The sequence below is a fragment of the Neoarius graeffei genome, chromosome 1 (genome assembly GCF_027579695.1).
Source record: "Neoarius graeffei isolate fNeoGra1 chromosome 1, fNeoGra1.pri, whole genome shotgun sequence".
Lineage (NCBI taxonomy): Eukaryota > Metazoa > Chordata > Actinopteri > Siluriformes > Ariidae > Neoarius > Neoarius graeffei.
Window position 1 is genome coordinate 29536971 of NC_083569.1, and position 21218 is coordinate 29558188.

At 41.4% G+C, this 21218-nt stretch overlaps 2 non-coding genes across 2 annotated transcripts; one reads left to right on the plus strand and one right to left on the minus strand.

The window, feature by feature from the left end:
* Positions 1–2655: 2655 nt before the first annotated feature.
* Positions 2656–2727, minus strand: trnag-ucc (transfer RNA glycine (anticodon UCC)). Its single transcript has one exon. It is a non-coding gene; the product is annotated as a tRNA-Gly (tRNA).
* Positions 2728–2814: 87 nt separating this feature from the next.
* On the plus strand, positions 2815–2887 carry trnav-uac (transfer RNA valine (anticodon UAC)). Its single transcript has one exon. It is a non-coding gene; the product is annotated as a tRNA-Val (tRNA).
* The last annotated feature ends 18331 nt before the right edge of the window (positions 2888–21218 follow it).

The following is a 21218-nucleotide window of genomic DNA, read 5'->3' on the forward strand; positions in this document are numbered from 1 at the left end:
CTGGATTGGAGGCTGGGAGACTCTCAGCGCTGCCGCTGTGATGCTTGGAGTTGTGGCTGAGGAGCTCATTACGGAAACACCTGGGATCTCCTTTAAAAGGAGGAGCTTTTGGGAAATGGCGGGGGCTTGGAGCTCATCACCTGCTGTCTTGGGTTTGGTTATTTGTTATGGCTTTGTTTTATATTTGGTTTTTCTTTCATGTTACAGCTGTTCACTCCACTATCATCACATGCTTGCACTGTCTAACACTACTGATTAATTGCCTTACTCACACCATACACTCATTTTGTAAATATTTCTATTTTCTTTAAGTAAATGAATTAAGATCTTCAGTCTCTGTCCTTGTCCTCCTTCCTTTGTTGTGATTTGTGAATCAGTCGGAACACTAAGTCATATCAGAAGGTGCGGTCAAGTGACTGCAGCTGTGTGAGCTTTGAACCCTGACATTACAAAAGTGTAAGTTTAGAAACACAAGCAAATGTGACCAACATACAAATAAACAAATCAAAGCACATTTCAATGAAGTATTAAACTTGGATGAGCCAGCAGCAATATTTCTTTAAAAATATTCTGATCGCTGGACTGAAAACCTAAATAATTATTGACAACTTTTTCCTGGGACTCGAGGCAAAAATGTTCGCTTGTGCTACATCCTAAGGCAAAGTTTAATTTTATAAAATTGAGAGCATCATTATTAGATCACAGATGACTCTAAACTTTAAGCTAACACTATTTGTTTTCTCTAGAAATTTATTTTCATTGGTGAACGGCTGCTTATATTGTTTCTATGGTAGACTGGGTCTGTATGTGATTATATATGACACAGCCGGGGCTGCATTACAGCTGTGAATTTTGCACATTGGGAAAGAAGCGGACGGTGTTTTTTTTTTTGTTTGTTTGTTTTTTTTAAGAGAGTTGTAGGTTGGCTTATTGGTCTAGGGGTATGATTCTCGCTTTGGGTGTGAGAGGTCCTGGGTTCAACTCCCGGACAAGCCTAAGTTTTTCCTTAAATGGTCGATCTGGACCGGGGTATCAGGGATTTCACTTAGCTCAATTGTTCTTCAAGTGCTCATCTCATGAAAGTTCCATCAGAAGGTGTGATGTGCTCAAATACACTGTAAAGTTGCCGGATAAATCAAAAAATGATTTTGAAAACTGCTTTTTTTCATCTGAATTCTGTTCCAAAAATCACTAAAAGCTCGGCCGCCATTATTAGTTCGCAGCGATGTACAGGTCGGCGGCGCTGCACGCGTGACGTCATTTGCGCCAGTCCGTTCTTTTGTTTCCACACGGACTGTATCCTATTCTCTGCAGTAGCGTGCGTTCTTGATACCGAGTCTTTTGAAAAAGACACGAAAGCTCTTCAAATTCGTCCTCAATCGTTGGCTCTTTGGATTAGGATGACACCGAACCTTTTGCCACGGAGAAAGAAGCGGATGGATTTTTTTTTTCCTAATTTATCCTTTGCTTTAGACAGTTTGGCTCGTTGGTCTAGGAGTATGATTCTCGCTTAGGGTGCGAGAGGTCCCAGGTTTAACTCCCGGACGAGCCCAGGCTTTACCTTAAATGGCTGATCTGGACTGGGGTATCAGGGATGTCACTGGAGTGCATCTTTCTTAAAGTGCGAGTCTAATGAAAGTGATATCAGAAAATCCCTGCCGTGATGTGCCCGAATGCACTGTAAAGTTGGCAAATAAATGAAAAATTGGCTTGGGTTTCTTTTTCTGCACCTGAATTGAGGAATGTGTAAAGGACATTAGACACTGGATGCTTATTAATTTGCTTCTGCTTAACTCTGACAAAACTAAAGTACTTGTCCTGGTACCACATGCAGCTAGAAGTAAGTTTTCTGATTCCACAGTAACTCTGGATGGCCTTTCTGTTTCTTCACGTGTAGCAGTAAAAGACCTTGGAGTGATTATTCACCCCAGTCTTTCATTCGAAACTCACATTGGGAACGAAGTGGATTTTTTTGTTGTTGTTGTTGAGCTGTAGGGTGGCTTGTTGGTCTAGGGGTGTAATTCTTATTTGGGTGCGAGAGGACCTGGATTCAACTCCCGGACAAGCCCAAGTTTTACCTTAAATCCTTAAATGGTCGATCTGGACCGGCGTATCAGGGATTTCAATTGGCTCAATTGTTCTTCAAGTGCTCATCTCATGAAAGTTACATCAGAAGGTGTGATGTGCTCAAATACGCTGTAAAGTTGCCGGATAAATCAAAAAATGATTTTGAAAACTGCTTTTTTGCATCTGAATTCTGTTCCAAAAATCACTAAAAGCTCGGCAGCCATTATTAGTTGGCAACGATTTATAGGTCGGCGGCGCTGCACGCGTGACACCATTTGCGCCAGTCCGTTCTTTTGTTTCCACATGGACTGTATCCTATTCCCTGCAGTGGCGTGAGTTCTTGATACCGAGTCTTTTGAAAAAGACACGAAAGCTCTTCAAATTAGTTCTCAATTGTTGGCAAAGGAGCAGCCCTCAGTAACCGATGCTATTCGACTACATGCAACGTGAGCGGAAAGCAAAAGGAGCAGCCCTCAGTCACCTCCTTGGCAAGGCAGTGACAAGCAACCGGTCTGTTCCTGCTGTTTCCTCTCAAGGGCCTCGCCATGCTCTCTGCCTTTCATCAGAACAACGAAGCGTTAAAGAGTGTGCGTTGGCCGGGAATCAAACCCAGGTCAACTGCTTGGAAGGCAGCTATGCTAGCCACTATACCACCAACGCTACAGGCCTACCCTGGGGACAAATGCCTAAGTGCCACTGCTTCTGTATTTGAGGCCCAGGCAACAGCTGATGGGCCAAAGCGCTGTGGTTTCTGTAGTGTAGTGGTTATCACGTTCGTCTTACACGCGAAAGGTCCCCGGCTCGAAACCGGGCAGAAACAGTGGTTGGTTGGGTGATTTATTTATTTTTTGAACTCGGCAGTGAGTGACTGCTGAGCTGTGATCTCTTCTCTGTCCGTGCCAACTACGGAAGCAAGTATTTGCTTTCGACCAGCCAAGGTATGGACACATTTGCTGAACAAATCTTAAACAGTGACTCTACAGTTCTCTGTTTGGGGACAAATATACACCTGTCGCTTGTAGCCAACGAAAGGAAAACATGCAGGAGCCCGTGTTCTTCACCGCTTCATGGGTCGAACGTACGCAGGGGCAAACTGATGTCATTCAAACCTGCAAACAACTACTTACGTTGCTAGTGGAAAGAACAGCCCTCAGTCACCTCCTTGGCCCGTCCAAACAAGGCATTTGATTTCTTCCCGTGATGTTGTTGCAGCGCTTTTCGATGCTGAACCTTGTCACACTCGACCACCAGCTCATCTCTACGATGCCAAGGCCGTGCCCCTATTCTCGTGACAATTGGTTAAGTGCGATCTGCGTTCTTCTTGAGGCCCTGGCAAGAGCTAACACACGCGTGGTTTCCGTATTGTCTTGGTTACCACGTTCGCTTAACACGAGAACGGTCCCCGATTCGAAACGGGGCGGAAACGGTGCAGGTTTTCTTGAACGTGGCAGCGAACCAATGTCGAGCTGCCATCTCTGCTCCGTCCCCGCCTTTTGGAACAATCCCAACCGTGGCGGCAGCTTTAAAAACAAAATCGAGCATTATCTACATTTCTGTTGACTGTGGAAGCATGGGCATTGCAATTCGTCACAAGGAGGTGGTCTTCTCAAATACCACTTCGTTGCTCGATTACGGAGTGAGGTCAGGTCAACGGGCCTGCACACGGCATCAGAGCGCTGCAAAGCGGCATTGACTCTGGAATGCTTCATCACGTATCAACGAGTATTTGCCAGCCAACATTCAGACACATTTGCTTATTAACTCTAAAACAGAGACTGTGCAGTTCTCCGTTTGTGGAAAATAGGCAAAGTAGCAGCTTGCCGCCAACGAAAGACAAACGCGCGGGTGCCCGTGTCCTTCAGACACGCCCAGGTTTGCGCAAACTGATGCTATTCGACTACATGCAACGCGAGCGGAAAGCAGAAGGAGCAGCCCTCAGTCACCTCCTTGGCAAGGCAGTGACGAGCAACCGATCCGTTCCCGCTGTTTCCTCCCAAGTGCCTCGCCATGCTCTCTGCCTTTCATCAGAGCAACGAAGCGTTAAAGAGCGTGCGTTGGCCAGGAATCAAACCCGGGTCAACTGCTTGGAAGGCAGCTATGCTGGCCACTATACCACCAACACTACAGGCCTACCCTGGGGACAAATGCCTAAGTGCCATTGCTTCTGTATTTGAGGCCCAGGCAACAGCTGATGGGCGAAAGCACCGTGGTTTCTGTAGTGTAGTGGTTATCACGTTCGTCTTACACGCGAAAGGTCCCCGGGCAGAAACAGTGGTTGGTTGGATGATTTATTTATTTATTTTTTGAACTCGGCAGTGAGTGACTGCTGAGCTGTGATCTCTTCTCTGTCCGTGCCAACTACGGAAGCAAGTATTTGCTTTCGACCAGCCAAGGTATGGACACATTTGCTGAACAAATCTTAAACAGTGACTCTACAGTTCTCTGTTTGGGGACAAATATACACCTGTCGCTTGTAGCCAACGAAAGGAAAACATGCAGGAGCCCATGTTCTTCACCGCTTCATGGGTCGAACGTACGCAGGGGCAAACTGATGTCATTCAAACCTGCAAACAACTACTTACGTTGCTAGTGGAAAGAACAGCCCTCAGTCACCTCCTTGGCCCGTCCAAACAAGGCATTTGATTTCTTCCCGTTGACCTGACCTCACAGGAATCAAACCTAGGTCAACTGCTTGGAAGGCAGCTATGCTATCCACTATACCACCAACACTACAGGTTTCCCCCTTGCTAGATTTCCTGGTTTTCTGATTGCTGTGCCTGTTCCTAGTTTTCATTTTTCTCTTTGCCTGTGATAGTCTGTTCATGCCTCACCCGACCTTTTGCTTGTTTCCCTTTCTTGAGATTGCCTGTCGATTTAGATTGTTTGCCTGTGTGTTTACCTGATTTCCACGCTGTTTTTAATAAATATTTCTGCACTTGCATCTGTCTCCCCCTGCTCCCTGACAGAATACTTCATCAAACAGTGGCTGCAGCAGAAGGGTTCCAGTACACCATGCCACAACACTTCTAGAATTTTGTATCTCAGCCTCTCGCCTTGTTTTTCTGGCAGTCTACCGGCGTATACACTCAACACCCTACGATGGAGAGTATCACCCGTGTGGCTTTCATCATACAGTGTGGCACCTATTATGCAGACCTTGAAGAACCCAAGCCTCCAGAACCTGTCTGGGTAACATGCATGATTTCTTGGCTGACTGGACAAGCACACCTCATGCGATTACAGTACCCGTACCTTCGGAGCTCACATGATTTTCAGGTCATGCTCTGGTTCATTTATGAGTCCCTAGAGAAAGAGAACCCCCATAATTTTCTGGGGGGACAGGGCTAGTCCATCTGAGGTTGATGTTCTAGAGCGCCTCCTAAAGGCTGTCAGTCCAGAACCCATCCCACAGCCTGTTCCACAGTCAATTTGTATCTGATTATAGATACAATAATCTACAATATAGATTATCTCATGGCAAAGTTGGGGATTTTTCAAAGTTGTAATATTTGTGCTGTAGTTTATAGCACCACAAAGTCGGAATTGATTAAAGTCACAGACATGCAAATAAAGGCTTGTGTATTATAAGCTGAAGCAGAGTCATGGTGAATATGAATAAATATGAGTGGGTGGAGCTACATGTAGCAACATCAGAGACAATCTCAAATACACAACACTTGCATTTATTCCTAAAACTAGAGGTCTGAAGTAAACACTCATAACAACAATGTTACTCTTCTTCTTGCTTTTCCTCACTCATGCTGACATTGGTAAGTCAGATACATTATACATGAAATGTTTAATTATTTAACAAACAAAAAGAACAATGTTTTTAATAACAGTTTATTAATAATAAATGGTCATGATATTATGTTAATGTATTTATAGCAGAAGCTGCTGACAACAGCATTAAACCAGAACAAACCACTATATCTGGAACCGAAGGCAGCAACATCACACTGTCCTGCACATATACTGGATCAGCTTACAGTCTCCACTGGTACCAACAAAAATCTGGATCAAGACCAGAGTTTCTGTTGTTGATTGTTGAAAGTGGTGGACATGTCACAAACGCTCAACCACCTCATCCACGATTGTCCATCAAACTTGATAAAGCGAGTAAGAAAGTGGATCTGTTCATCTCCTCTGCTGCAGTGGCAGACTCTGCACTGTACTACTGTGCTCTGGAGCCCACAGTGACAGGAAACCCAACTACACTGTACAAAAAGCACTGCACATGACTGGAGCAGAGCTGTGCTTTTCTCACACGATGGAGCAATTTACATGTTTACCTCTGCAGGCTCAACCCTCAGTCTATGATATCAGTTTGCTTTTGTAGATAAACCATCATTTGTGTATTAATCTGCTGAAGTTTTTTTTTTCTAAATTAGACCTAAACATCATTCTTACCAATGGGATATTATAATATTGCGGCTTTTTTTTTCAGTTGTTTACTAGAATAGATTTGTTTATAAAAAAAAAAAAAATCACATTTCCTGTTAAACAACTATTGAGTTTGGTGCCCAATAACAAAATCTTGTTTAAGCACACTGGAATATCCTAGATCGAGGAAGTAAAAGAAGCTAAAACTTATTTATTTTTCTCTTCTATGAAAATGTTACATGCCTTTTTCCAGTATGACAGTGAAATTACTGAGAGAGAGAGAGAGAGATTGGCATGCAACAGACAGATGTAAAAGCAGAACAGTGTTTATAAAGAGCACACTGTTAATCAGATCCAAATCATGATGCAAAAGGCAGTATCAAAAAACAGGCAAAGGTCAAGCGAGGCACAAACAGAACATCAGAGGCAACGTCAAAAAGCAAAGTCAAAACCAGAATCAGCAGAACAATAACAAAAGGCTTAAAATCATACACAAAGGACCGAGCATACACTTCACAGTGAACTGTGAGAGCTGAAGTCCATAAACAGTGAGCTATGGTGATTGTGAACAAGTGCAAATGATGAGCACTCAGGAGACTGTGAGCAGTGATGTGCAGGATGGGTGTTGGAGTCTGTTGTGGCCATATTTGAAAGCTGCTGTGAATTCTGGGAAGTGGGGGTTTGCGTGCAAGCAGGTGTACGAGAGAGAGAGAGAGAGAGAGCATGGAGAAATGTATTTCAGTGAAGCTGGCTTCTGAAACTTATTTTCAGAATTCCCAATGAAAACCACAAAATTGAATTTAAATTAAGTTTATTTCCTGTGGAAGAAAGAATACTGTTGTCTTATAACCTTTTTTTTTTGTCATGAAACTATTGTATGATGTAGGTATTTGGTATATGCCTGACTCTCACCCAGTGTTCCCATAATTGGCTCCAGATCCACTGTGACCCTATTCATTTTTGTTGTTGTATATGTTGTATACACACAAAGTAAGTCAGATTACATTGCCAAACTATTTAAATAAAGCTTTATTTATGAAGATTACTCAGCCAAGTTTCCATCCTGAAGAAATAAACCTTCCTTATTTTATATGAATAAAAAAGGAAAGAAATTACTCGAGCCAAAACTAAAAACCTGGCAGGAATGTTTTGATTTAAATGTATGTAATTCGCATGGTGTGTCCCTGTATGTATGATTTTACTGCAAATCAAGCTCAGGCAAAGGCCTTTTCAAAACACTCCATCGAGACTTTCTCGTACGATCATGTAAATACAACAAAGATGAAATGGATGAAGAAGAAAACAGTCAGTGGCGTTTGCTTTCTTTTGTTTTTTAATCAGATTTGATGATACACTATTTGATGAAGTATAAGTAAGGCCATTGTTTCATTTATTTAATTTAAATAATAATTCTGTGATTAGGGATGGTTCAATCTTTTTTGAGCGAGCACTCGAGCTTTACTGGCAACATATTTGCATCGGCAAGCATTTGTTAGGCTGCAGCTTCAGGGCACTAAGCAGCTGCTTATATTGTTTTTAAGGCCGAGGGCGTTTGTGTGGGCAGGATGCACATTGACTGTGGAAGCATGGAAATTGCAATTCGTCATAAGGAGGCAGTGTTCTCAAATACAACTTCCTTCCTCGTTTACGGTGCGATGTCAAGTCAACAGAGCTGCACACAGCATCAGAACTCAGCAAAGTGGCACTGACTCTGGAGTGCTTCATCATGCATCAACAAGTATTTACTTTAGACCAGCCAGCATATAGACACTTTTGCTTATTAAATCTATAACAGTGACTGTACAGTTCCCCATTTGTGGAAAATATACAAAAAAGTAGCTTGTCGCCAATGAAAGAAAATCACGCAGGCACTCATGTACTTCAGGTTTTTTCACAGCTTCACAGGACAAGTTCACCCAGGTGCAAACTGACGTCATTCAGCCCTGTGAACAGCGACTGACAATGCTAGTGGAAAGCAGAAGGAGCAGCCCTCAGTCACGTCCAGACAAGGTAGTGACAGGCAACTGATTCCTTCCCGCTGTTCACATTGATGTTCACATTGATCATTTTCCTCCTACTGATTTCTATTTATTTATTTATTTATTTATCTATTTTAAATAAAAATGGATGAGCTCCTGTTAACCAGGAATGATCTTCCTTTTGGAAATGATTATTTCCTACAGATTCATAGTACAGCCTTGGGTGCGACATTTGTCACTGATTACACAAATTTCTTTTTGGGATTGAATGAATTAATATGGGGGCGGCACGGTGGTGTAGTGGTTAGCACTGTCGCCTCACAGCAAGAAGGTCCGGGTTCGAGCCCAGCGGCTGACGAGGGCCTTTCTGTGCGGAGTTTGCATGTTCTCCCCGTGTCCACGTGGGTTTCCTCTGGGTGCTCTGGTTTCCCCCACAGTCCAAAGACATGCAGGTTAGGTTAACTGGTGACTCTAAATTGACCGTAGGTGTGAATGTGAGTGTGAATGGTTGTCTGTGTCTATGTGTCAGCCCTGTGATGACCTGGCGACTTGTCCAGGGTGTACCCCGCCTTTTGCCCGTAGTCAGCTGGGATAGGCTCCAGCTTGCCTGTGACCCTGCACAGGATAAGTGGCTACAGATGGTGGATGGATGAATTAATATGTCTATTCCAATCATCCTTTTATGAGTGACAATTCAAACATTACATTGATGATTTATTCTTGATTTGGAGTGGGACAGAATTACAACCACAAAACATTCATCAGTACAGGAATAATTTAGTGGACATGATCAAATTTAGCCTGATGACAAATCTCGTATACATTTTCTTGACACTTATTCGTGAATAATTCTAATATATTGATAACCACTGATAAAACAGTTTTTACACACATCTAGTTTTCATCCAAAATCAAGCATAAAAGGGTTACCGTTTCAGCAATTCTTATGCATCAGATGAATCTGTTGTAGAGATGAGGACTTTCTATTCAAATACAAAAAGTTATATAATGTTGGTTCTCACTTTTTTTTTGCATTACTTGCTCCTGTGGCATTTAGTTTTCTGATTTCATTTTAAATTATTATTATTATTATTATTATTATTACATGTAATAAGGGCTGTATGACTGTAATGTTGTTTATATTGGTTGTGTGGTGCAGTCATTATAAATAAACCCCCCCTGGTGTCACTATACCCCCTGGTGTCACATATTCTGATCAGCAGTGTCAGCTACAGAAAGGGTGGAGCTCCACAGGCTACTACAGTAAACTGCACTTATTCACCTTCATCTTTCAGCAACTTATCATCTCCATCATGCTGCTCTTTCAACTCTTTCTGCTCATGCTTCTTCTGGGTACATTCATCTTAATTTTAGTCATAATATGTTTTCATATTTCATTCATTTATTAATTTAATTTCTTTTCTCTTTTTTTCCCCAGGGAGCACATTACTGCAAATGACTGAGCAGCATATATCAGAAAAGCATGTCTTGGAAGGAAATGATGTCGTTCTGTCTTGCAATTTAAAGGCAACTCCAGGTGATTATATACACTGGTATCACCAGTATCCCAAATCCAGACCAGAGTTTCGTGTCTCTGTCTATTCATCTGGACAGCAATCTGCAAACGCTGATAAAAAGCCTGAGGATCTGCAGGTTTCCTCTGCTGCAGTATCAGACTCTGCAGTGTACTACTGCGCTCTGAGGCCCACAGCGACAGGAAACTTGCTAACATTGTACAAAAACCTCTTGCACGGCAAAGAAAGTGTTCAGATAGGGCTGTAGACTCAAACACTGCAGAAATAACAATGGAATGGAAAACATATTCACATTTTAATGTGTCTCCAATACACGTGGCTATGTATCTTGAAGACACAAAATAAAAGAACATGAATTTAAAAAGATAAACTTTTCATGGCTGTTTATTTTATTTTTGAAATGGTGCTTTGTGATTGTCTGCTGATTAAAACACTATAAAAACAAGCAATACTCGTCTCTTCTGAAGTGTAATACACACTCACTAACTCTTCCACATATCCATTCATTCAATGATTATTCTGTTTGGAAAAATCAGGAAGGGAGATCCAAGCCCAGGCAGGATATGACTTTAATCCTCACGATACCTCAATATTATCATAGTGAGAGATCTCAGTCGTATTTTTTTTTTGACAACTCAGAAGGTGTGGTTCTTATTTCATTCCCCGTGATTCTGTTCCGACACACCCAGACCCCACCACCACCGATTTCAAAAACTCATCAGAGCTACACGTATCACAAAATTTATGCCAAAAGGTGACATGTTTGAATCCCTGTTTGCACCTCTGGAGCTGCTGCACATAAGATTTCCTCATCTTCATTTTCACTCTCAATAAAAAAAGGCTTTTTAATGAGGAAAAAAACAAAACATCAGTAATTTTCAGCATCTTGTGGCCATTTTTGTTTAACTAGATACCACTTTTGTGCAACTAGCCAGTTGAGCTAGCAGCAAGCTAGTATTAATATGTTCACTGAGAAATTACCCAAAGAACATACAAAAAGACAGCCCAGTACTATATTTGGGTCCATTTTTTTTTAAAGATTTATGCATTTCAATTATAAGACAAATTTCCATCAAACTGAAATGAATAATCTAAAATAACTTGCATATTAAGATTTATACAACTGAAATTTTTGATATACAACAGTTTATTACATTCATTCACATAAATCTTAACACACTATTAAAACACTTAAATGTATGTGATGTGTTCTCAAATCTAAACAAATTAAACAAGTGTTGCCAGGCAAAACAAACCTCGCCCGGTATCACTTATGATTAATATGAAGGAAGATATCATGACAAAGGTGGTGTAGTGGTTAGTGCTGTCGCCTCACAGCAAGAAGGTCTGGGTTCAAGTCCTGTGGCTGGTGAGGGCCTTTCTGTGGGGAGTTTACGTGTTGTCCGTGTGGGTTTCCTCTGGGTGCTCTGGTTTCCCCCACAGTCCAAAGACATGCAGGTTAGGTTAACTGGTGACTCTAAATTGAGTGTGAATGGTTGTATGTGTCAATCCTGTGATGACCTGGTGACTTGTCCAGGGTGTACCCTGCCTTTTGCCCATAGTCAGCTGGGATAGGCTCCAGCTTGCCTGCGACCCTGTAGAACAGGATAAAGCAGCTAGAGATAATGAGACATTTGCTTTTATTGAAACAACTTGGGTTTCAAGTTGGGGGGCAGCTTGTCCTGATCTAGGTTCATCAGTATCTTCTAAAACACCTCAAATGTGCCTTTCAGTTCTGGGGATAACTCAAGTTGAGTCCATAGATTATTTCAATTAACATCACAAGTCCAAAGGTGATGCATCATAGATCAGTTAGAACCTTGAGTCCATCAATGATAACCTCAACATCTGCAGGCTTGTTAAAAGTTTCTGCATTCTCCTGTTTTACAACATAGATCCCCATGGCTGTCTGTACAATTGCTCTCTGGGCCTCTTCATGGTTAACATCCTGTGAGCAAGGAGTTTTAGGTATTTGAGCTCTGCTACACAACAACAATAAAACAAGACAGCAGAAAGTGCAAGGTAATAGTAAATGCACTGTTATCAGGTACAACCGCAAATCAGAAAAAGTTGGGATGGTGTGGAAAATACAAATAAAAGAAAGCAGTGATTTCCTAATTTACTTTCACTTGCATTTCACTGCAGACATTATGAACAAAAGATTTTAATGCTTTGTTTTTGTTTCTGGTCATCTTCATTTCATTTGTTAATCTAAAATAACTTGCATATTAAGTGGAAAAAACATTCCAAAAATAATGAGGTAAAACAATGAAATAATGGTGTGATTTGAATCAGGTGATGTCAACAGTTGATTATAATAATGATTTGGTACAAAATCATCCATTATCTGTAGCCGCTTATCTTGTACAGGGTCACAGGCAAGCTGGAGCCTATCCCAGCTGACGATGGGCGAGAGGCAGGGTACACCCTGGACAAGTTGCCAGATCATCACAGGGCTGACACATAGACACACAACCATTCACACCTCCGGTCAATTTAGAGCCACCAATTAGCCTAACCCGCATGTCTTTGGACTGTGGGGGAGACCAGAGCACCCAGAGGAAACCCACACAGACACGGGGAGAACATGCAATCTCCACACAGAAAGGCCCTTGTCGGCCATTGGGCTCAAACCCAGGACCTTCTTGCTGTGAGGTGACAGTGCTAACCACTACACCACCTTTACATGTCTCAGCATTTCACTGGCTTGTGCAGTTTCCTCAGCGATAAGCACTATGTCATCTGCAAAGTCAGTGTCTGTGATGATTGATGGATGATGTCGGCGACTTTGCCTTTTGTCCAGTTTGAATCCCAGCTGTTCTTCCCTGCCGTGTATTGCCTGCCGCATACAGTAGCCAAGTACTATTGCAAACAGATAGGGTGCCAATGTATCTCCTTGTAGGACACCAGATACTATTTCAGAGAAATTGGTGTATCCGTCAGGTGTATCCATCAGGCGGCGAACTCAATTGATGGATAATTTTTCAAATAATCAGAAAAATCCTTCTTTCCTAGCATGTAAGGATCTATCCTAGTGCAAAGAACAACTTTTTGAAAGCATTTTGACTGTACACTGTGAAAATCGTCAGATATGGTTTCACTAGCTCTTCAGATAATGGCAGCCAAATTGGTTTGTCTGACCACTGCTTCATTCACGAGAAGTAAACTCACAAGCAAAAGTCACATGACTGAATACAACCTATATTCTATTCCAGGTTAACCACTTGCAAAGAATGACCGAAAAATGTTTAACTCTGTGGATTGTCAGTGAAGAAAATGGCAAGATCATGGTCATACACTGTGCCTCTATGGCAGGCCTCGGAGAGAGCTGTTTTCACATAGCATTGTTGTTCTGGGCTATCAAAGCTGGAGTGAAACAAAGGGTTTCATTAGTTACACATAAAAAGGCGTACTGGGTTCTTCCGACTGCTGTGAAAAAAATCTCCTACTCCTAGATCAGTGATATTTTGTTTCTAAAGAAATGCTCAAGTCAAGTTCCTAAGCCACAATCAGAAGTTAGAGACAAAGGTCCAGGGAGATGGTAATACTTTTTATCTTTTTCTCTATTTGAATGATTGGAATAACCAAAAACAGCGCAAAAATGAACCATATTTAAGACAGCTCAAGCCTTGCTTAGAGAAAAGACGGTATCTGGTTATCCCCCAGGAGAAATTATCATGTGATGTATGACATCACACACAAGGAGTCTGTCTAGGAGAGAGGCAGGCCAGTTTAGCACTTGCACTCTTACTACAAAGCCACACTGTTGTAACATGTGCAGAAATTGGCTTGGCATTGTGTTGTGGGAATAAGCAGATACATCCCTGAAAAATGCATCATCTGGATGGCAGTATATGTTTTTCCAAAACCTGTATGTACCCTTCAGTATTAATTGTGCCTTCACAGATTTGCAAGTTGCACATGCCATGAGCACTAACACACCCCATACCATCACAGATGCTGGCTTTTTAACTTTGTCCTGGTAACAATCTGGAGGGTCCTCTTCCTCTTTCATATAGAGAAAACAACATCCATGATCTCCAACATTAATTCAAAATGTGGACTCCTCAGACCACAGCACACTTTTCCACTTTGTGTCAGTCCATCTCAAATGAGCTCAGGCCCAGAGAATTCAGCATCATTTCTGAATGTTATTGAAATATGGGTTTCGCTTTGCATGCTACAGTAGATGCAGTGATCAACTCTGTTTAACAACAACGGTTTTCCGAAGTGTTCCCGGCCCCATGTAGTAATATCCTTTCCACAATCATGTCTGTTTTAATGTAATACCACCAGAGGGATTGAAGGTCACAGTTGTTCAGTATTGGTTTTTGGCCTTGCCCCTTATGAGCAGAGCTTTCTCTGGATTCTCTGAATCTCTTGACGATATGGATTGTAGAAGGTAAAATCCCTAAATACTTAGTAATTGTGCATTGGGATATGATCTTAAAGTGGTGAACCTTACTCCATCCTTGCTTGTGAACAACTGAGCCTTTGGAGGATGCCCCTTTCATACCCAGTCATGATATTATCACCTGTTGCCAATTAAAGGGTGCCTATACAGCATTTAAACATGATCAATATCAATGCAAGCCCTAATTATATAATGCACACAAGTACAGCCACTTGATTAGCGATCATAAACAGTTTTAAGTGCTTGAAAGTCCAAAAGCATGTCAAGTCTTGTGGCTGTCTGTCTATGATACGTAGGTATCAGCTATCATTATAATCCAGTAATGAGGCGTTACAACTAAATCGCTCATCCATCCCATGCTATACCTCATGACTCCATCCTGCTATACTCCTTCAGTCTCTCCTGAACCTGTTGTCTAATGCAGGTAACACCTGAGGAAATTTGATGCAGTTAGCTTGATGTACAATGAAATAAGTTTGTTAAAATAAAGTGAACTAAACCTTTAAATTGTAGTAGTTAAATTCAGTGATGCAAGTGATGGCCTCAAGAGCAAGCATTGTGCATTTCCTGTTTTGTTCCTGTAATTGATGCATGTCATGTCTTAGAAAATTTTATGCAATTGCATTGAAATACAATGGAATAGATGAGTTACATAAAGTGAAAATGAACAGGTTTATTTAAATTCATTAACTGCTTAGTCTTTCAATGTATGTGCAACATTAGAGTCTATAATGCTAAATTGTCACAGAGCAAAGATTATCACACTACATGCTAAGATCACTTGAACCATAGTTGGTGAAAATTGTGACACTTTTTTAAGTAAAGAAAATCATAAAGATGCAATATCATAATTTAAATCAAAATTGTTAATACTTAAGATTTCTTTTTGTTTATTTTATCCAAAGAAATATATTATATGGGTGGCATGGTAGTGCAGTGGTTAGTACCGTCACTTCACAGCAAGTAGGTTATGAACCTTCCTGTTTGAGTTTGCATGTTTTCCCTGTGCCTGCATGGGTTTCCTCTGGGTGCTCCAGTTTCTTCCCACAGTCCAAAGACATGCAGATTAGGTCAACTGGTTATTCTTACTTGCCCCCTGGTGTGAATGTGAGTGGAAATAGCTGTCTGTCTCTCTGTGTTAACCCCACGATAGATTGGCAACCTGTCGAAGGAATACCCTGTCTCCCATCAGCCACCAGTGTCAGCTGGTATTGGTTCCAGTTCACCAGAGACCCACAATGGATAAGCGTTTTAGAAAATATATTAATTAATATATTATAGTAGCTCATATTAGTCTATAACTTTTTTTCAACATTACCCAAAATTCAGCAAAACATCTACATTAGCAGAATTAACATACATAATAAACTATATTATCCACATTTAATGTTTGTTTAATGAATGTATTGTTACTCCATCTTTGTAATCCTGCTGCAGTATCAGACTCTGCACTGTCGTCCTGCACCCTGGAGCTCACAGTGACACAAAACTCAAACAGACGGCCTTCTCCAAACTCGGTCAGATTAGGCTGAAGTCAGATTTAATTTAAACTTTATTTATTGAAGTCCATACAGTGTTCGACAGCAGCACTTCCTGGGTGTGCACTTCTTACAGATGTGTTCCCTCATGTGGAAAGTTCAGCACATACAGCACTATTATACAGAGTCCTCACAGAGCTGTGCTCAGAAATGGCTCAACCATACAATTTACTGTACACAGTGAGATACATACCACTGATTCTCACTGTCGCAACAGGTAATTAACTTTCATCAGCTCATCATTACATTAATTAGTACAATCATTAATTATTACAATACATTTTAACTGCTAAATTATTGTATTACTTAATACCCATGTTTGTTTTCATTTAGTAATTTCTTAATTTCTTAAGTATGTATTTGGTTTAAAAAAATACTTCACTGATTCATTTATTCATATTCTCTTTTACAACAGGCAGTTTTGCAGACAAAATTTGGCCGACAGATGAAGATGCCAACATTGTCAGGAAAGAAACAGACACTGTTACTCTGAAATGTTCATATGAGTCAAGCAGTGAGAACATTCGGCTTTACTGGTACAAACAATATCCGAACAGCGCACCACAGTTTTTACTGTATAAACGTGCAAGGTCAAGCTCCTACCAGACCACTCCTGATGATCCTCGATTAGAGTCAAAAACAACCAGAGACTCCACTGAACTTACTATCAGAGGTCTAAAGCTCTCAGATTCTGCGCTCTATCACTGTGCTCTCGGAGTAGCAGCACAGTAATACAGACTCATTGAAAGACTGTACAAAAACATACAAATCGTATACATGAAGCTTCTAAAACCACAGATTAAAGATACTCCCTTTACCAACTTGTCAGTTAACCACAGACACAAACAACATTTGTGGTAACATATGCAGCTGGAGGAAATAGAAAAGAAGACTAATGAGGGATTAACACAACAACTACACAGTAATCACAGTGAATTCACAAACCTACATGTTTCATTCTCCAAAATATTTTAATGACACTTCCAGATCCATTGTGTCAGGTTTTGCTGGTTTGCACTGGAATAAAACTAATGAACTCTTTTCTGGGTTTCCCCATAACCTACTGGAGTCAATTTTCATTCATTCATTTGCTCATGTGTTTATTATGCATGTAGGTATATATGTATGAACAGATGTGACTTTGATCATACAGATACAAAAAATTAATGAAATAGAAAAATAAGAAAACTCCCAGTGGAATTTGCTTTTCCTTTTTCCATCGCAAGATTTGATTACACTGAACTTTGATGAATATGGGTCATGTATATCATGTAAAACAAAATTATGTGATTAAGAGATGACTCTCGACTTTCATCAAGCACTGTTTTTTTCAATTTATTCTGTGATTCAGACTTTCAAACATGCATTTAGGTGGATTGGTCACACTAAATTTCCTATACACTCACTGTCCACTTTATTAGGAACACCTGTACTGTACACCTGCACATTCTGTACACCTGCACATTCATTATGTGGCAGCAGCATAATACAAAAAAAATCATACAGATACAGGGCAAGAGCTTCAGGTAATGTTCACATCAAACAGGGGTTTCACTTGGCTGCATCATTCTTAAAGTGCTCGTCTAATGAAAGTTACATCAGAAAATCCCTGGCTTGCTGTGTGTGATGTGCTCAAATACACTGTAAAGTTGGCGGATAAATAAAAAATTGGTTTGAAAATGTTCTTTTGCATCTGAATTCTGTTCCAAAAATCACTAAAAGCTTGTCCACCATTATTAGATCGCAGCGATTTACAGGTCGGCAGTGCTGTATGCATGATGGCATTTGCGCCAGTACCTTCTTTTGTTTCCACACAGACTCGATACTATTCTCTGCAGTGTTGTGCATTCTTGATACCGATTCTTTTTGAAAAAGACACAAAAGCTCTTCAAATTTGTCCTCAGTCATTGGCTTTTTGTTTGAGGATGATTTAGAACCAATAGCCATGGAGAAAGAAGTGGAGGGTTTTTTTTTTTGTTTGTTTGTTTTTGTTTTTCAGTTGGTGTTGAATAGCTTGGCTTGTTGGTCTAGGGATATGATTCTTGCTTCAGGTGTGAGCGGTCCTGGGTTCAACTCCTGGATGAGCCTGGGTTTTACCTTAAATGGTGGATCTGGACTGGGGTAACAAGGATTTCATTTAGCTGCATCGTTCTTAAAGTGCTCGTTGAATGAAAGTTACTTCAGAAAATCCCTGGCTTGCTGTATGTAATGTGCTCAAATACACTGTAAAGTTGGCAAATAAATTAAAAAATTGGTTTGAAAAAATTTTTTTTGCATCTGAATTCTGTTCCAAATATCACAAAAAGCTTCTTCGCCATAATTAGATTGCAGCAATTTACAGGTCAGCGGCGCTGCACACGTGAAGTCATTTGCGCCAGTCCCTTCTTTTGTTTCCACACGGACTCTATACGATTCTCTGCAGTGGTGTGTGTTCTTGAGACCGATTCTTTTGAAAAAGACACGACAGCTCTTCACATTCGTCCTGAATCTTTGTTTTTTCTGTTTGAGGATAATTTCGAACCTATAGCCATGGAGAAAGAGGCGGAGGAATTTTATTATTATTATTATTATTATTATTTTTTGGCTCGTTGGTCACAGGTTCTGATTTTCACTTTGGGTGTAAGAGGTCCTGGATTCAAATCCCGGATGAGCCCAGGTTTTACCTTACATGACCAGGACTGCTGGCTACATGGATTTCACTTGGCTGCATTGTTCTTAAAGTGCTCATCTAATGAAAGTTACATCAGAAAATGCCCAGTTTTCTGTGTGTGATGTTCTCAAATACACTGTAAAGTTGGTGGATAAATAAAAATGTGTTAGAAAAATGTTTTTTGCATCTGAATTCTGTTCCAAAAATCACTAAAAGCTTGTCCGCCATTATTAGATCACAGGGATTGATGGGGAGGCTGCGCCGCACGTGTGATGTTATTTGCACCAGTACCTTCTTTTGAACAAGATCGTGGATACAAGCGGACGAAATGAGTTTCCTTCACATGGTGGCTGGGCAGTCCCTTAGAGATAGGGTGAGAAGCACAGTCACTCAGGTGGAGCTCTGAGTAGAGCTGCTGCTCCTCCACATCAAGAGGAATCAGCTGAGGTGGCTCGGGCATCTCTTTTGGATGCCTCCTGGACGCCTCCCTGGGGAAGTGTTCCAGGCATGTCCCCCTGGGAGGAGGCCCCGGGGAAGACCCAGAACACGCTGGAGGGACTATGTCTCTCGGCTGGCCTGGGAATGCCTCGGTGTTCTTCCCAAGGAGCTGGCCGAGGTGTCTGGGGAGACGGAAGTTTGGGCTTCTATGCTCAGACTGCTGCCTCCATGACCCGACCCCAGATAACCGGAAGAAGACGAGACGAGATGAGACCTTCTTTTGTTTCCACAAAGACTCTACACTTTTCTCTGCATTAGTGTGCATTCTTGATACCGATTCTTTTGAAAAAGACATGAAAGCTCTTCAACTTCATCTTCAATCTTTGTTTGAGGATGATTTCGAACCTATAGCCATGGAGAAAGAGGCAGACAAGGTTGTTTTTTGTTTGTCTGGTTTTTTTTTTACTTTTTATTGTTGTTGGTCTAGGGGTCTCATCTCATTATCTCTAGCCGCTTTATCCTTCTACAGGGTCGCAGGCAAGCTGGAGCCTATCCCAGCTGACTACGGGCAAAAGGCAGGGTACACCCTGGACAAGTCGCCAGGTCATCACAGGGCTGACACATAGACACAGACAACCATTCACACCTACAGTCAATTTAGAGTCACCAGTTAACCTAACCTGCATGTCTTTGGGGGAAACCAGAGCACCTGGAGGAAACCCACATGGACAACATGCAAACTCCACACAGAAAGGCCCTCGCCGGCCACGGGGCTTGAACCCAGGACCTTCTTGCTGTGAGGCGACAGCGCTAACCACTACACCACCATGCTGCCCTGGTCTAGGGGTATGATTCTCAAATAGGGTGTAAGAGGTCCTGTGTTCAAATCCCGGACAAGCCCAGGTTTAACCTTAAATGGTTGACCTGGACTGCTGGCTACATGGATTTCACTTGGCTGCATCGTTCTTAAACTGCTAGTCTAATGAAAGTTACATCAGAAAATCCCTGGTTTCCTACGTGTGATGTGCTCAAATACACTGTAAAGTTGGTGGATAAATTAAAAAAAGGCTTGAAAACTGTTTTTCTGCGTCTGAATTCTGTTCCAATAATCACTAAAAGCTTGTCCGCCATTATTAGATCACAGCGATTTACAGGTCAGCGGCACTGCATGCGTGATGTCATTTGCAGCAATGCCTTCTTTTGTTTCCACACGGATTCTATACTATTCTCTGCAGTGGTGTGGGTTCTTGATACTGATTCTTTTGAAAAAGACAAGAAAGCTCTTCAAAATTGTCCTCAATCTTTGTTTTTTTGTTTGAGGATGATTTAGAACCTATAGCCACAGAGAAAGAGGCGGACTGATTTTTTTTAAAAATATTTATTTATATTTTTTCAATAATTTTATGGGTTGTTTGGCTCATTGGTCTAAGGCAGGGGTGGGGAACGTCCAGCCTCCAGGCTGCATACGGCCCGCAAGACTGTTTGATCTGGCCCACAAGATGATTTCATAATTACTCACACACACAAATAATATATATATATGCGTGGGATTACAGCTGAGTTTGATACACGGGAGGAAATGCTGTCTTTGCAAGCCATGCATGGCACTACCAAAGGTGAGGATTTGTTTGAGCAAGTTGTTTTGGCTATGAACAAATTCGACCTCCAGTTTGACAAGCTAAGTGGACCGGCTACAGACGGAGCCCCAGCCATGGTTGGCACGCAGAAAGGATTGACTGTGTTGGTTAAAAAAGAAATGAGTCATCTCAGTCTGGATCCAAATGAGTTGGTTGTGTGCCACTGTATCATACACCAAGAGAGCCTGTGTGCACATTCCCTGAAGCTCAATAATGTGACGACTACTGTTGTTTCCACCATCAACTTCATTAAAAGCAGAGGACTTAACAGTCGCCAGTTTAAAGAGCTACTGAGTGAGCTTGAGTCAGAGTATGGAAACCTGGTTTACCATTGTGAGGTGCGGTGGCTGAGTCGTGCAGATATGCTTGCACGCTTCAACAATGCTACACAAAGATTGATACATAACAGTTGTAAATGTGACTTAATTCCACAGGGTGTCGATAATGGTGGACACCGGTGAAAGTGATCACGATGATCAACACCTCACATGACTTCTCAAATGCATGATAAGATACAAAATGCCGACTGTCAAATGAAAGAGTAAGAAACAAAGTAGGTTTCGACAAGGATATCATG